At 34.8% G+C, this 18,418-nt stretch overlaps 1 protein-coding gene and 1 non-coding gene across 7 annotated transcripts in view; one reads left to right on the plus strand and one right to left on the minus strand.

Moving 5' to 3' along the window:
• Positions 1-18,418, minus strand: part of NRIP1 (nuclear receptor interacting protein 1) — a 99,652-nt gene that overhangs the window by 42,028 nt on the left and 39,206 nt on the right. For all 6 annotated transcript variants that reach the window (XM_035709353.2, XM_035709350.2, XM_035709351.2 and 3 more), the window contains exon 3: positions 9,016-9,136. The gene's annotated coding sequence lies outside the window, so the exon portion shown is untranslated. The remainder of the gene's footprint in view (positions 1-9,015; positions 9,137-18,418) is intronic.
• LOC112661949 (U6 spliceosomal RNA) lies at positions 16,946-17,054 on the plus strand. Its single transcript, XR_003138106.1, has one exon. It is a non-coding gene; the product is annotated as a U6 spliceosomal RNA (small nuclear RNA).

Raw genomic sequence — 18,418 nt, forward strand, 5'->3', positions numbered from 1 at the left:
TGTTGAAAGTCACAGGGCGGGTTAGTGTGACCTTGAGCTGCATCCGCAGCACAGCAAGGGTCGAGATGCCTGCAGGCGCCCTTGTACTGGATTTGCAAGACAAAAACCTTCAAACTGGCTGAAGGACATCTTAAATCTCTTCAAAGGTTTTCCGAACTAATCTGGGCTGCTCTTAGCAGGATCTGTGCCAGTGTGAGAGGCAAAATTAAAAACAAGGTCTTTGACAGGATGTTGTCTCCTCTTAACCCTTCCCAAGCAGCACAGAACAAATCACCAGCTTTCTGGAGAGAGAGTTTACCTAGAAGCATTCGTTCATAACAAATTATGTAAGCAAGCGATCACAAAGGATGGGGCAGCCACCAATCCTCACAATTAAACCTCCCATTGCACTTATTAAAGAATTGGGGGGAATCTTCTTCTTGCCCATATTTTAGTGCAGTGATAGGAAAACTTAAAGCTCTATTTGTTAGCTGTTAGGTTTGCGGAACAGTCATAAATTAAAAATAAGGAAATCTTTCCATCAACATTAATCTCTAGAATTTCTTTTTCTTTTAAGAATAAGCCTCTAGCTGGCTAAGTCACAAACTTCATGCATATTACATATAGCTTACTAAAATTGTAACAGGTAAAGAAAATTACATCATATGTTTATAAATTTCTTCTATCTAACATCATGGATACATGGCTACAAGAGGAAAAAATCAGCATAGTGAAAATGAACATATGTAAAATAAAGCAATGTCAGCCTTGTTACAAAAAGTCAGTGTAATATACTGTTATTGTGTGCAGTATTTCCAATGCATGTATCCAGAGAACAGTATCAATGCCAGCAGAGGGTGTGAGTCTTCCCTGGCAATGCTCTCAAAGTTTAATTTAGTAGCTATGCTCCCAATAGTCTAAGGGAACAAACTTTGTAACAGTGATTTTAGGATTTTGCATTTTAAGTATTCCTCCTTCTATAACATGTTCGTTTGTCATCATCAGATGTAAGGTATGTCATAATTAGTTGTAAAGAGTATTCAGTGAAAGGTAAGAATTTATTCAGGTCCCACAGGTTCCAAATTCTGCCCTTTACAAAAAAAAAGACTAAGTAAATTCAAGACTACTCTGAGTAACTCAACATACTTCCACTTATTTGAATTCTGCTATGCTTTCCTGAATGGGACAAGAAAAGGGTAAAGTAATACCTGGTAAGTAGATAACGCATGAGAGTGAACCATACATGTGAATTTCTTGTCTCTGAGCAAAAGGAGTCAAGAGCATATACTGTGCTAAATGCTATGGCTGAGATCTATAAAAAAGAGTACTCTAGGAATGCAGAGTGAGTGTAACTAGGCTTTCAGTTCACAGGTATATGTGTCCTAAGTGGTGGTCAGTTATGGTTAAAAAACAAGGAAAGGCTGGCCAGGGAGAAGAGAATGGCGCCACTCTAGGTTACATAAATAATAGTCAAAGGCAGAGAAGAGCGGAGTGTGATACAGGAAGGGGATGGTCCAATGTGACTAGAGATTAGGCTGAAAACGCAATTGGGACCAAGGACTTTGAATCAAGGCCATGCCAAGGAGCTGGCCTTTATCTTGGTGGGCAGTGGAAGGTTTACAGGCAATGCTATGATTAAATGCATGTCAAAAACAAAAACAGAAGTTGTAGAGTTGTTCATGGCTTGGAGGGGAGAAATTTGAGATGAATTAGTGCAGAGAAGAAAACATGGTCAAAATAAGGCAGGGGGCAGGAACCCTGAAGAAAAAGATAAACTAAAAAAACAATAAAGGTTGGTCTGAATCGTTGGAAAGCAATTTATAGAATATAGTGCTATTAAAAAGGGCATTTTTAATAGTAAATACATTAAGTAAAAAAAAAAAAAAAAAGATTATTGTTTCTCAAGTCCAGGTTTGTAAATCACAAATCCTGACATGATTTATACGGTTTCAAGAAAACTAAGAACTCCGATAGAGGTATGTAAGAGTCAAAATCAGATTCTGTTGGAGATGTGGATTTTGTACATTTCAAAGAACAATCTTCATTAGGTTATCAGGTAAGAATTTTTGCTTAGTAAGGCAGCAATATGTACCTTTTCAGGATAGTATGGAGACATATTTCCCTTGGCTATAAGAGAGAGATGTCTGGCTTAAACCATAATGTGGTTGATGGAGCTATCACATCAAGGGTTTCATCAACACTAATAAGAATAAAATTACTCCAGCAAACATTTATTGAGTATGTACTATGTTTAGAACTCAGAATTAAAAAATAAAAAGTCCCAACATTCTATCAGCTTTGTGCTTCTCATGTATCACTTATAATGATAAGTCCCTAAATTACAGTTTCACACCATGACACCATTACACAACAAAAAGACTATTAGTAAAAAAGAATATTGAGCTGTCAGTGATTTAAGTCTCAACTAGCAACCATCTTAGTATTCCCACGCGGCTGACAAGGTACACAATGAAATCCCAGAACTCTCTGGGAAGACCCAGTACCCATGCAATTTGAAGAGAGTCGTCAAATACTCTAGAGACTGACTGTCCTGCTAAGACCTCAGAAGGAATTTAACAGAGTATCAGCCAAGGTAAGAGGGTAGGGAGTAAAAAAGAAGAGGAGACACTAAGGCCAAGAAACTATCTGCCAGAGAGCAGACTGTACTCTCAGAAAAGGAAAGCCAGCATCAGGGATCATATTGAAGCAAGTGGAGGGGAAGGTCAAAACAAAAGAGAGAAGAAAGATTTTGAAGGGAATATTTCTCACTTCCCTGAAGAAGCAAACTCTACTCTTCGAGATCATTAAGGAGGGACTAAATCTCCAAACCCTCTGGAGTAAGAAGAGGCACCACAGGAGAAGTATTTGGAGGTTCACAAGTCATAAAAAGGTCTAGTAATTGAAAGCCAGTGTAGTGACAGGGCACAACTAGAAATGACCTTCCCAAGTATTTACAAATAAAATGACTTCTCCCTGAATAAGCACCTCCATCCCACTGGTAATAGTTTCCAGCACATTCTATGTCTAGACATTAATATAAGGGTGGGTAATATAAGTCTTGCAAATATTTTTTAAAAACTCCAATAATTTACTAACCTACGAACACAAAGGCTAGGATACATTATTGAAATAAAAATACAGAATATTCTGTTGGCAATTAGTTAAGTAAATTCCTATAAAGCAGAAGTTCGGAAAGCATGGTCCAGGGACCCCAAGAGTCTCCATGATCCATTTAGGAGGCACATGAGGTCAAAATACTTTTAGAATACTAACCTGTTATCTGCTTTTTTGCTTCTTTCTCTCAGAGTGTACAATGATGTCCAGAGGCTACATGACGTGTCATGGCTAATGTGTTAATGGCTAATGGAATATAGCCTTGTATATTCTTGCGTTTTAACATTTTTCTCAGTTTTGATTTCTAATGTGGTAAAATATTGGTTGATATGACCCTCACAAAGAAAAGCTCCCCTGGGTCCTCAATAAGTTAAGAGTCCGGAGGGGTCCTGAGACTGAAAAGTTTGAGAACTGCTGCTAGTCTAACTGTAACAGAATCAAGAACTTCAATCTTGTTTTTTTTTTAATCTTCAAACAAAATCTCCACTTTCTAATTTTCAAGAATTTACACTATTAACTATGCCAGACAAATACTATTCTCTGTGCAGAAAAGTCTTAAAGACTTGAGTAGGGGAAAGAAAAGAATGACCTTTTAAAAAAGAAAATTAGGAAACTAAAAATGATACAAAATATCATTCTTTGCATGGTCTCTACTCTTCGGCAATTACCATACCAGAAGTAACAAATCCACAATTATTGATAAAGAAGCTATATGTTGAGAGCTGAAGACAGAAGGATAGCTAAGTGATAAACTGGCCCTTAGTAGGCTTACCCCACCCCATCAGGAAAAATATAATCCACAACATAGTGAGATACTACTATAGGAAAACTCATGCACAAAGTGAAAAAAGCACGAAGGGGAAATTCTTGGAAAGTAGACAGGCAGCGAACACGTTTGTCAGTGAAGGCACCTGACCCCAGAGGTGGCATGTAATTCACATTACATGACTGGCAAAAATCAAGGTTTTGCCAAACGAACAGAAGTTAAAAAGCACTCTTCAAGCTGGAGGAAGCGCATCAGTCCCAGCAGGGAAAAGCAACAGCACAAAGTAGGTTTTAGAAACTTTAGTTTTCTAATCACAGATATTTGAATTCTGTTCAAATAACAGAAACTGTAATTAGAAAGTTTTATAGAATTTGATAATGTAATTTACTATCAGTTAAATTCAATGATGAGAAATTTGGACTTGTAATTTGTGTGCCTTTTTCTTAATTTCCAATCTGTTGTAGATAACAGCTTTTTAAAAATACAAAATAAGTAATTTTTAAAAAAATATATGAAGTGAAAACAAAAACTGGTCCTTCACACAGATATCTGGAGAACCTTAGAGAACAAGATGCAAGATGGCAGGAAGGAGGAGGGTCAACTGGAGACAAAAGCTTCAAGCTAGAGCTTGCATAGCTTGTACTACCAATACTCTATCTTCTTTTTTTTTAGAGAGAGAGAGAGGGTGCATTAGTGCACATGCCTGCATGGTGGTGGGGAGAGGCAGGGAGGTAGGCAGAAGGAGAAAGAGAGAATCTTAAACAGGCTCCATGCCCAGTGTGGGAGCTTGTCCTAGAACTTGATCCCAGGACCCTGAGATCATGACCTGAGCTGTAATCAAGAGTCAGATGCTCAACTGACTGAGCCACCCAGGTCCCATCAATAATTTCTATAAGTCAATACAAAAAAGAAAATAAATGGTGTTTGAAAATGACTAGTATACTTCTAATCCAGAGTGAGTAAGGAAATTCTGGTTATCTAAATAAAATGTGTAAACTCTACTGTTAGAATCACACTCATTTCGGATGTGCAAACCACAGGCCATGTGGTTGAAGGGCAAACATGGCAGAGAATCAAGGAGAATATCAGGTTTATTACAGTTATTTTAAGTGAAAATGACCAGGGTCTGGGTAAGAAGCGAAAGTGAATTAACACTCTTATCAACACATTTTAAAATTATTTTAGTTATTTCATTTGAAATCTTTCATGGGAGGGCAGCCCGGGTGGCTCAGCAGTTTAGCACCGCCTCCAGACCAGGGCGTGATCCTGGAGACCCAGGATCATGTCCCACGTCGGGCTCCCTGCTTGGAGCCTACTTCTCCCTCTGCCTGTGTCTCTGCCTTTCTCTCTCTCTCTCTCTTGAATAAATAAATAAAATTAAAAAAAAAAAAGAATTATGAAATCTTTCATGGGAGAGAAAAAACCTGAGTTGACATGGTGGCTTGGTATAGTGGTAAATTTTCCTCTCAAAATGTTAGGTAGTTACATCAATTAAGGTACTAAGTAGGGGCACCAGGGTAGTTCAGCGGTTGAGCATCTGCCCTTGGTTCTGGGCTGATCCTGAGGTCCTGGGATTGAGTTCCCCATCAGGCTCCCTGCAGGAAGCCTGCTTCTCCCTCTACCTGTGTCTCTGCCTCTCTCTGTGTATCTCTCATTAATAAATAAATGAAATCTTTAAAAAAAAAAATTAAAGTGCCAAGTAAAAGACTTTTAAAAAGTCAATCCTTTAATGACACCAAGTTCAGCAAAATGTTAATTATATTAATGTTTCCCACTGTAATCGTGAGTTAGAATTAAGGAAGGCCTGTTACTTTCCTATGGTCATTATGTTATTGGGATCACTGAATTATTCTATGAGAAAACTAACACAAGCAAACTGGGAGTTTTAGGAAAATGTGATGGCTGTGGAGACAAAGGCGTAAGTAAGGAGGCTTCCAGCACAAGCATTCAAGATGAGAAATGCATTCTGAGATAAGATGCTGGCTGTGGGAAAGGAAATTAAGGAGTGGGTTAAAGCAATCTTGGAAATTAATGCTTCATTTGAGTGCATCATCCACATTTTCTTGCAAAGGCTGTCCACAAAGCCAGGGAAACATCAGTTGAGAAAGCTAAGTTAGTTTAGGGAATTAATTCCATCTAAAATAACTCACCTAGATTCTGGACTGATCTCAGTTTCACCAGTACCATGTTCTCAACTGAATATCTTGTGTAGGAGTTTAAACACTTTTTTAAAGTGCTATTCCTTTTATTTCGGGGCTTGAACTCATGACCCTGAGATCAAGACTTGAGCTATTATCAGGAGCCAATCCTTAACTGACTGAGCCACCCAGGTGCCCCTCACAGTGTGATTTCTTAAAAACATTACTTTGAGAAATGTTTTATAAAGTTTGGGGAAGGCATTCCATGTAGATGACTAGACTCATTTTACCAACCTAGTGACCCAATCTGTTAGAACCAGCAAAATCACTGGCCATTGTCTCTTTATACAGATACTTCTGTAAGCTGATGGAAAAGTTTTAGCACTTAAAACATGTGTTGAAATACTTATCAACAATTTAATTAAACTAGAAAAAAAAACATACATTAGAGAACTCTTCCCAGTGAGAATGCATGAGTTATAATAAAAACTCCACTTAGTGAGAAAATGAGTATATTCAAAGTGTTTAAGCTAAATTGATTTATGGTCAATTATATCTAATTGTACCCAAGATAGTCATTATTTTTATGTTATCAATATTTACCAAAGTTCACTAATAAATAAATGTTGCACTCTGAAATAAACAGAGCGTAGAAAGTATATGGAGTCCCCAAAAACCACTTTTTTGTGTTTTTATTTTGTTAGTTATATGGGATGACTAACTTTTTTTTTTTTCCAAAAGGAGCTGACAACTGAGCAAAGGAAATCTGGCCCAAGGCACTGAGAAGTTTTATAAACACTTCATACTTTATATGGCTTGCAATATTCATTTAATCAAATTCTTCTCCTTTTTTCCTAATCACCTTCTTTGGCCTCTCATTCAGAAGGACATTACCTAAAAATGTGATGTACAGAGTGTCTGAGAGGCTCAGTGGATTAAGCATTCAACTCTTGATTTTGGCTCAGGTCATGATCTCAGGATCCTGAGGTTGAACCCCAAGTAGGGCTCCACGCTGGATATGGAGTCGGCTTGAGATTCTCCCTCTCTCTCTCTCTGTCCCTCCCCCATTCTCTCTCTCTCTTAAAAAAAAGTGACATACCTGTTTTTTGGAGTGCAGCTGTATGAAAGACAAACTATAGTAGACCTCATGGAATATATTAATTCAGAGTCTTCAAGTGTTTTCTATCAAATACTAATCTATATAAGGCCCTCCTTTTGGAAACTGAGAATCCAATGGCTGGCTAATGGAATGCCTACTTAAAAGATATTTTATATAATGACAATTTCTCCAAATTTATTTGATCAAGAACTCTCATTCAAAACATAATTTAGAAAACATACAATTAACATATTCATTTCTAAATCTTGAAAAAAAATTAAATATATATAGATGATAATCATGAATAGCTCATTTTTATATGCTTTCAAAACTATTCATTGTACATTCTAAAGAATCTATCTTTTCTATCTGAGAGAAAGATCTAAATTTGATCATTTTTCAAAGACAACTTACTGGCTATGTAAATTTGCCAGCTGGCTATCTATAATTTATTTATCCAACTGTCATAAGTGGTGGTTGCTTACTTGGTAAAACAAGGGCGTTGACAAATTAAGAACAACAAACTAATTATATCTTGTAGGTCACAAGAATATGCATGATTACAATTTTCACTTAACAAAATTAAAAGTTGGGAATTGGGGTGCAGTAACAACTATAAAAGCAAATTTCAGACTATCAGTCATTAACACAAATAAAAGAACTCAGCATTTAAGAAATACAAGTCTGGTTGATTTAAAATCTCAATTTAGAGGAAAAAATAATAGGTGAATATGTGAAGAATGACTAGCAACCAAATAATTATTAGTAATTGTGATTTTTATTTAACAAATAGAATGTTTTAAAGATTTTCATACTTAAATTACAAGAAAGAATAAACAGAATGATCAAAATAAGAAAGAAGTAGAATGATTAAATAAGTTATTCACTAGCTTTTCTGAACATAACCAGAATAGTGACGAGAAAGGAATCTGTATCATCACCGTGCCAACCATATTATACCTAAGATAAGGAACAAATTTGGCTCAAAGTTGCCATCCCCCTTTAGAAACATCAGAGGCCATTAAAACACCATGAATTTTAGGATATCTTATCTGCTTTCTTCTAACAAGAGTTTTCAGCTAGCTAATTGAAAGTGAACTCTTCACAACTAATTATGAGCACAATAATTAATCACTATGTCCTTTCCTGGTTTACTTGGAGTGCTTCTCTGCCCAGGCAAAAGCAGCACAAAGTCCAAGAGCTTAAGACAGGACAAATTCATTTAGGTTGTAGCTCTACTAGATAACAGGAGTGTTAATCCAAGGAGAATTAACCACTCACCCATCTCTTTCTGTTGTTCTGCCCACCTACTTGTGTTAATTTAGTCAGATTATTTTATTACTTCTTAGAAATGCTAATATACTATTTGCCTTATAAGAGGTAACCATTTTATATAATTCAAAAATCACTGACTTAGACTATAATAAACCCACAATAACCAAATATTGCTCCTATTTTTCCTCACAACAATAATTAACTTTTTATCTGAAATCAGATTGCTATTTCAGGTTTTATATTAACTGTCCATTTTCTCTGGTTTTTGGTAAAACAAATTAAGTATCATCAACACAAACACTATTTCTGATTTCAAGCTTCCCAATCCCCCTCTCCAGAAGTAATCTACATCCTTTAAATTCAGAAGGAAATTTTTTCTGTCTTTCTTATGGCACTTAGCCTCTTTCTACTGGTTGGTTAAATTTATTTATCTATACTTATACTTTCCCTGTAAGTTCTTTAAAATTGTATCTTATTCACTTTTTTTTTAAACCACGCTGTGCCTAATGAAATAATTTGACAGATAAAACACAAAAAAAGTAAGTCTGGTAATTACAAGCTAATTTATAACTAAGAGAGGATTCTTTAAAATATATTAAAATCACCATTATTGAGCCTTAAGAAGTCAAGAAAAATATTCTCACCATCTGTCTCTGAGTTTGTCTCTACTTTCTGAGAAAGGAAATCGGGAAGGCTGTTGTAAAGTAGCTCTGATGTCATCTGAAATCTTCAGATTCTCCGCTCCTCCTTCGGCCTAGCGTGCATCTGAGGAAAAGGAAAACCAGATTCTGGAATATCTTTTGTGAAGTTCTGTAAGCTATTCCCAGTATCTTTTCTTATTCAAGTTCAATGTAGAAGCAGTCATTTAACAGAGAAATACGGTTTTATGACTTAGGAAAACCTCATTAAAGGAAAGCATGTAACATTTGCTTTTTAGACCATGCATTTGATAAAAGTAGATGCTTCAAGCAAACAAACTGTGAATAAGATTTATAGTTGCTAGGATGTGCTTTATTAACCTGTTAATTTCAAATTTCTGTCAATTTAATCCAATTAAGCCACATCTAAAAATTCTAAACCCTCCCTCCCAAAGATACATATCCAAAAAGAAAAAAGAAAACTAACAAGGAAAAAAGGGAAGAAAAACATAGCTATAGTTTTTTAACTAAACCTTTTCTGTTACAAAATACTACCTATGTAACCTTCTAGCACAAAAATGTAATAAATATTATATGCCTTATGTCCACAGACAGACTTGTACACCAATCTCCAAAGCGGCTTTATTTTAAATAGCCAAAAACTGGAAACAACTCAAATGCCTATCAGTAGGTAAATGAATTATGGTATACCCACAGAACGGAATATTTACTACTCAGCAACAAAAAAGGATGCACAATTGATATAAGCAACAGCATGGATGAGTTTCAAAATAATTATGCTGAGTGCAAGAAGCCAGTCAAAAAGTAATATTTAGTATATAATTCCATTTGCAAAGAACTGTAGAAAATGCAAAGTGTTCCACAGGGAGAGAACACATTTCAGTGGCTACCTGGGGATAAAGGGGTAGGAATGTACAGGAAGGAAGGATTATAAAAGGATACTAACTGTGGCGATAGGTTCATGGGTGTATACATATGTCAAAATTGATCAAACTGTAAACCTTAAATATGCAGTTTATTAGATGTCAATTATAACTCAATAAAACAAAAAAAAATTAAATTTCTTAAAATGTTCCATGCACCTTAATGTAGCAATTCCAAGTCTAAGGTTTATCCTAATGAGAAAAAAAAAAGGATATATACAAGTATTTAGCCATAAGTATGTCATTATATACATTGTTTTTAATAGTTCAAAAAATAACAAACAAACTGAAAACAGCCATTAGATGTCAAAATAAAAAGTTTGAGACTAGTTTAATAGATTCTGGTATATTACATGGGATACTAGGTAGCTATTAAAATATAAAAATTATAGGATAGCATTCCATATAACTCATATAGTAAGTGATAAAAATAGGAAGCAGAACATTATGTTCAATTTAACCAAATTTATTTTAAAAATATATGAAAATAAATGTAGCAATTATTTCTTCATTTAGAGGTAATTTTTATTTTTCCTTTTTGCTGATTTATATTTCCCAGTTTCTATATAATAAACATGTATTACTTTGGTAATAAATAAAACAAGGGATGAAAATACCAATAGTCTACAACTGTCCATTCCCTACCACAAGTAAAACACTCCTCATAGGTGGTGCATATTACAGAGTTCTGAGCTATCATGTCACCTCTACCAGTGACCTACTAAACAGTAGTGAGAAAAGGGCAGGTCTGACAGGATAAACTGGAGTAATAATTAGTAAGCTACGTGCTTTACAAAGTGCTTTCATGGACATGACCTCGTTTGATCTTCATAACTCAGTGAAATGAGCAGAGAAGGCATTATCCCATTTTATAGAGGGGAAAGAGACAATGAGCAAGGCCAGCTAAGTGTCATGTCCCAAAATTACAAATCTTGGATTTAAATTGAGCCTTGACTATAAATTCTGACAGGCATTCTAAGAGGAATAGGGAACAATCACTTCTGATTATTTATAACTAGAAGGCAGTGATTTATATGTGAATTTAAAAATAACCGTATTTGCAATTGTATTAGTATTCCTATTAGAATATGCTGGGGGCCTCAGGGATTTCCTAAATCCCTAGGGCCCAACCGTGGAAGCTATATCTTGGCAACCCCAGCTTGCCCCTAGTCAACATTACCTACTAAAGCACTGACATTCAAAAAGAATCTAATTGCTTAGTTTTCAGATGCATTTCTTTCCTTCTTGAAAAACAGAAAGTATCACCTTAGTTTAAAGCTAGTAAAAGAAAGTAACCATAACTATATTTATGAATCCTGCAAATAGTGACTTACAAGTTGATGTCAAAAGATCTAACTTAATGGTACTTTAAAATACCACCTTTTGGGCCAAACTTTTGTGTATACCTGTAGACAAGAAACAGTCTCCAACTTCAAGTATATTCAGTGAAGAAAATGATCCAACTCCTCACAAAAATATCAGTAAACATCTTTGGAGGCGTATTATTAACAAGCTGGTCAGCATCTACTAGTGAAGCTTTGAAGCATAAGGAATCCGTATAGCTAACCACTCCTAATACTCCCATGACTACCAGAAACTTAAAAGGTAATTAATTAATGGTAGCTCTTGTTTGCTGGGCACTTCCTGTGTTATCAGACACTCAACTAACCTCTTTATATACATGATCTTTAAAACAACCTTATGAGATGACTATTATCAACTCCATTTTATAGATGAGGAACCTGAGTTTAAGTTACCCCAAATCATAAAACCAGTAAAAGCTTAAAGTGGAATTCAAACTCTAGTATATTTTATTTCAAAGATGGGGCCTTTGTAGTTCTCTGGAATACAAATATAACTTTTCTCTAGTGTAAGCCACCTACAATGGTCTCAACACTTGGCAATGAATGGTATGTGAAGTTCATGAGTCTATATTTTCCAAATAAAGAAAAAATATCCAGAGCCCACAATTTATGTCTGATACTTTGCCACATTCTAGAATAGTTTGCTTTAATAGCTGGTTTCTATTAAAGCATTGTTTTAACCCTTTTGAGCTGACATGATCACATGAAAGATAAATTAAAAGAGTATTTAAATAAAAGTTAGCAAAAGAGGGATCCCTGGGTGGCACAGCGGTTTAGCGCCTGCCTTTGGCCCAGGGCGCGATCCTGGAGACCCGGGATCGAATCTCACATCAGGCTCCCGGTGCATGGAGCCTGCTTCTCCCTCTGCCTGTGTCTCTGCCTCTCTCGCTCTCTCTGTGTGACTATCATAAATAAATAAAAATTAAAAAAAAAAAAAGTTAGCAAAAGATAATATTAAAGAAACTACTCTCATAGATTAATATTTTAACACTGTCTTATATTAATAAATGAGTAAATTAGTCTTAAATCCAAGTCAGTGGAACTGAATTTGCCAGATGTTTTGGATCATGAAGACAGGAAGCATTTCTATGAATAAGAAAGTGTTTAAATGACTATTATAATTATAGTAATGCAATATTTCTATGGAATATTATGCAATCATCAAAATATATAATTTCAAATAATATTTAATGACAGATACAATAAAATGAATGTGATTCTAAGGAAGCAAGACACTCAACTATTTATGTGTTAAGCTGAACAAAGCTTAGAGGTTAGGCACTGTGCTAGGTGTTGGAATTACAAAGTGAACAAGAAAAGCACAATCCCAAATGCTGGACTACTTCTCACTGTATTCTTTGCCTGATTAGGACTTTCAGGTTATTTAAATATCAGTTTTAGTGTCATTTCCTCAGAGAAGCTTCTCATCACTTTTTGTAAAGTAGCTTCCCCTCTACCTCTTCCTTTGTTTGAACTCTTTATTTTGTTTTCTGTTTCCTTGATTTTCTTTTATCTGCATCTACTGAGATATTTATGAGGTTCTAGTCCTTCATTCTATTAATAAGGTATATTACATTAATCAATTGTTTCAGGGTGAAGACAACCATTCCTTTCTGAGACAAGCATATACAACTAGCATCATACTTAATGGTAAAAGACTGAATGCTCTGCCCTATAATGCTGGTAAAAAGGCAAGATGTCTCCTTTAGACATCACTATTCAACACTGTACCAGAGAGTTCACTCAGTGCAATCAGGCCAGAAATATAAAGACACATAGATTGGAAAAGAGAAAGTTAAAACTCTATTCGCAGGCAACATCATCTTGTATGTAGGTAATTCTAAGAAGGCTACAAAAAAGCTACTAAGAAAGTTTAGAAAGGTTGCAGGATATAAGCTCAAATGTAAAAATTAATTGCATTTCTATATACTAGAAATAACCCCAAAATGAAATTTTAAAAATTCCACTTACAATAGCAACTAAAAGAGTAAGAGACTTAAGCATAAATTTAATAGGGGTGCCTGGGTGGCTCAGCCGTTAAATGTTTGACTCTAGTTTGATTTTAGTTCAGGTCATGATCTCAGGGTCATGATATCAAGCTCCACATAGGGCTCCTGTGCTGGGTGTGAAAACTGCTTAAGATTCTCTCTCTCCCTCTCTCTCTGGTCCTATGCACTATCTGGTCCTATGCACTATCCCCACCCTGCTTGCTCTCTCTAAAAAAAAAAAAAAAAAAAAAGTCAATTTAACAAAAGAAGTCCAAATCCTATGCACTGAAAAACTACAAAACACTGTTTAGAGAAATTACAGAAAATCTAAATAAATATGCATTCCATGTTCACATATCTAAAAGAACCAATGTTGTTAAAATGGCAATTATACAAATGAACATTCAGAAACCAAATAATCCAGTTAAAAAATGAACAGAAGAAATGAACAGACATTTCCCCAAAGAAGACCTCCTGATGGCCAACACATACATGAAAAGATGCTCAACATCACTTATCATCAGGAAAATGCAAATCCAAACTACAATGAGATATCACCTCACGTTTATCAGAATGGCTAAAATCAACAACACAAAAAACAATTGGTGTTCATGAGGATGTGGAGAAAAAGAACACTCCTGCTCTGTTGGTGGGAATGCAAACTGGTACAGCCACTGTGGAAAATGGTTTCTCAAAAAGTTAAAAATAAAACTACCCTACTATCCAGTAATTGCACTGGTGGGTATTTACCCCCAAAATACAAGGCACTAAATCAAAGGGATACATGCACCCCTATGTTTATGGCAGCATTATTTATAATAGCCAAATTATGGAAGCAGCCTGAGTGTCCACTGACTGGCAGATGGATAAAAAAGATATGGGAGAGATATAGATAATGGAATATTATTCAGGCATAAAAAAGAATGATATCTTGTCATTTGCAATGGCATGGGTGGAGCCAGAGAGTTCAATGGTAAGTGAAATAAGTTAGAGAAAGACAAATACCATATGCTCTCACTCATATGTGGAATTTAAGAAACAAAACAATCAAGTGAGTGACAAAAAAGAGAGAGGGCGGGAAAAGACAAAAAACAGACTTTTTATTGAGAGCAAACTGATGGTTACCAGAAGGCAGGTGGGTTGGGGGATGGGTGACATAGGTGATAGGATTAAAGAGTACACTTGTGATAAGTACTAGGTGATATATGGAATTGCCGAATCACTACATTGTACACTTGAAACTAATATAACACTGTATGTTAACTATTCTGGAATTAAAATTAAAAAAAAATAAAACATTCTTAGAAAAAAAAAAAAAACAATGGCAAATCTCCCCAAACTGATCTATCAGTCCCAGTATGCTTTTTTTTTTTTTTTTTTTGGTAGGAATTAATTCTAAGATATATATGAAATCTAAATAAGGATTTAGAATATCCAAAACAATTCTGAAAAAGAAGATTAAAGCTTTAGGACTTAACTACCTAACTTCTATCCTTACTGTAAAGCTACAATAATCAACACAGTGTGATATTGGCAAAAAGACAGACACACAGATAATGAAATAGGATGAACCCAGAACAACTCTCACATTCATGGTCATCTGAATTTCAACAATTGTGCCACTGCAATTCAATGGGGAAGGAATGGTCTTTTTAACATATGATGCTGGAACATGTCAATAATCACATGCAAAAATAAATAAGTATAAATGTTTCAGAATTTACAAAAAAAAACTTAAAATCAATCATAGCTGGAATTATAAAACTAAAACTTCAAAACTTCTACGAGGCATAGGAAAAAATCTTGTGACCCTAGATTAGGTAAAGAATTCTTAAATAGGACAATAAAGGAGCAATCCATTAAAAAACCAAAAAACGGAAAAATTGGACTTCATCAAATTCTTCAAGTCATAACTTAGATAAAAGACAAGCCCCAGAATAGAAGAAAATATTTACAAATCATATACATGATAAAGAAATAGTATCTAACATATTAAAACCCTGAGACCTAAAGAATAAGAAGATAAAATAATTTTTTTAACAGGCTAAAGATCTGAAGACATTTCACCAAAGATACATGATTATTTAGTAAACATACAAAAAGATGCTCACCATCTATCCCTAATAGAGAAATCCAAATAAAACCACAATGAGATTCCACTATACAACTCACTAGACTACCTATAACTTTAAAAAAACTAAAAAATCCAAAGTTTGGCAGGATAGAGAGAAATTGAAACCCTTATACATTGTTGATAGGACTATAAAATGCCACAGCCACTTTGGAAAACAGCTTGGCAGTTTCTTAACAGCATACTCATATATTTAATCACATGACCCAACAATTTCATTCCTGGTATCTAACCAAGAGGAATGAAAACATGGGTCATTTGTGTGCAAATGTTTATAGCAGCATCAATCATAATAGCCAAAAACTGTAAACAATCCAAATATCTATCAACTGGTAAAGGGATAAGCTTAAAGTAGTAACCAAAATAAAATAAATAAAAATTAATAATTCATGCAATAAGGATAAACTTAAGAAACATAATGCTAGTGAAGGAAGCTAGATATAAAAGACATATTTTTATGATTTTGTTTATATGTAAAATGTCTAGAAAAGTCAAAATTATATAGACAGAAAGCAGGTCGTCTCCTGGGACAGCAGAAGGGAACAGAAATTGACTGCAACAAATGTTCTACAGCTGGACTGTGGTGATGGTTGCACATCTAAACAAACTGACTCAAAATCATCATACTGAATGCTTAGAATGGGTGAATTGTGTAGTATGTAAACTATACCTCAATAAGGCCATAAAAAATAAAAAGGATACATTCTACATAGAACCACAAATTGTCTTAAAATGAAACTGAGGTTAAAATAAATTGCCATTTCTCCCATTATTTAAAATAATCATCATAAAGATAAACCTAATGTGTAACAATTACTCTTTGGAGAATGCAAAAGTAGTTTTAAGAGGACTATTCACCTGTCTCATATACTGCTGGTGGAAGGGTAAAATGGTACAACCGCTAAAGAGAACAGTTTGGGAGTTCCTTAAAAGTTAAATAGATAATTACCATATAACCCAGAAATTCTAACCCCTAAGGTATAAATAGAAAAGAAATGAAAACATGTCCATGAAAAAAATCTGTATATGCATGCTCATAACTGCATTATTCATGATAGCTAAAACCTGGAAACAATCTAAGTGTCTATCAGATGAATGGGCAAACAAAATATGATATACTCAATACAAAAGATAACATCCAGCCAATGAAAAGGGATGAAGTACTGATAAACACTACAACACAGATGAACCTTGAAAATTACTATACTGAGTGAAAGAAGCCAGTCACAAAACAAAAAGACATGTACTGTATGATTCCATTTATGTGAAATGTCCAGAACAGGCAAATTCAAAAACAGAAAATAGATTCACAGCTGTCTAAGGACTGGGAGTGGGGAAGGAAAGGCATGGGTAGTGACTGCTAATGGGTGTGGGATTCTTTGTAGGATCATAAAAATGTTCAAAAATTAGATGGTGGTATTGGTTGCATACCTGCATGACTATAAAGAACAGTTGAAACTGATGAATTTTATTGTATGTGAACTGTATCTCAATAAATTTATTTAAAAAGATGATTATTGTGCTCACTTCAACTACTAAAATCAGAACAATACAGAGAAGATTAGAATGGCTCCTGCAGAAGGATGACACGCAAATTCGTGAAACGCTCCATATTAAAAAAAAAGAGATGGATTATTAACCTAGGATTTATTAAAATATCAAAAATAATTTCAGAGTAAAATTCTGGATTTCTAATCTTGTTTATTTGTTTTTCAGCATTTCTAACATTTACTTACACAAGTATATTCATGTTTAGTTCATTGTGGCTAAATATAAATCACTTCTAAAAAATCAACTGCATTTTTACACACTAGTAACAAACAGAAAATAACATTTTAAAAACATCCAACAAAAGGGGCACCTGGGTGGCTCAGTCCTTAAGCATCTGCCTTTGGTTTAGGTCATGATCTCATGGTCCTGGGATTGAGCCCCACAGGGGCTCCCTGCTCAGAGTGGAGCCTGTTTCTCCCTCTCCCTGTGCCCTTCCACCCTGCTTGTGTTCTCTCTTAGTATCTCTCTCTCTCAAATAAATAAATAAAATCTTAAAAAACAAAAACAAAAACAAAAAACAATCCAACAACAAAACGTACCTGAAGAATAAAAGTTAACTTGAAAATATATCAGAAGACATTAAGTACAACCAAAATAAATGGGAGGACATACCATATTCATTATTGAAAGACTCAGTATCACAAAATCACAATTCTGTGATACATTTAATGCAATGCCAATCAAAGTCCAAAAGGTTTTATAAGTGGAGTAGCAAAAGCCCAAACAGACAAGCCATCCAACCAGAAACAGAATAGAGTAGGGAACTTGCTGTATCTACACTAAGATTTATTATAAAGCTGTACTAATGAAATTAGTGTGCTTCCAGAAAAGAGACATACTGACTGCTAGAGAAGAAACACACCTTCATATAGAACAAAAACAATATTTCACAAAGGTCATAACATTGCAGATCACTGAAGGAAAGAGGAATCATTCAACAGTGCTGAACAAACTGGTTATTTTTGGGGGGGAAGAAATTGGATCCCTCCTATGTAAAAATTCCATAGGGATTAAAATTTTAAATAGAGAAGACAAGTCTTTAATTTTTTTTTTTAAGATTTTATGTATTTATTCATTAGAGGCTCAGAGAGAGAGAGAGAGAGAGGCAGAGACACAGGCAGAGGGAGAAGCAGGCTCCCTGTGGGGAGCCTGATGCAGAACTGAATTCCAGAAACCTTGGATCATGACTTGAGCTGAAGGCAGAGACACTCAACCACTGAGCCACCCAAGTACTCCAAGTCTTTAATATTTTTAAATAAAACTTAAAGGACTATCATTATGAACGGAGTATGGAAGGTTTAAAACTTAAAACACAGAAAGGGCTAACTATAAATATATGAATAATAAATTCAACTACCTTATCATTAAAAACTTCCATTCATCAACAAATACAACAAGAAAAAATAAAGAAGATTAAATACAATACCACCA

This window comes from Canis lupus, chromosome 31, assembly GCF_003254725.2.
Source record: "Canis lupus dingo isolate Sandy chromosome 31, ASM325472v2, whole genome shotgun sequence".
NCBI classification, from domain to species: domain Eukaryota; kingdom Metazoa; phylum Chordata; class Mammalia; order Carnivora; family Canidae; genus Canis; species Canis lupus.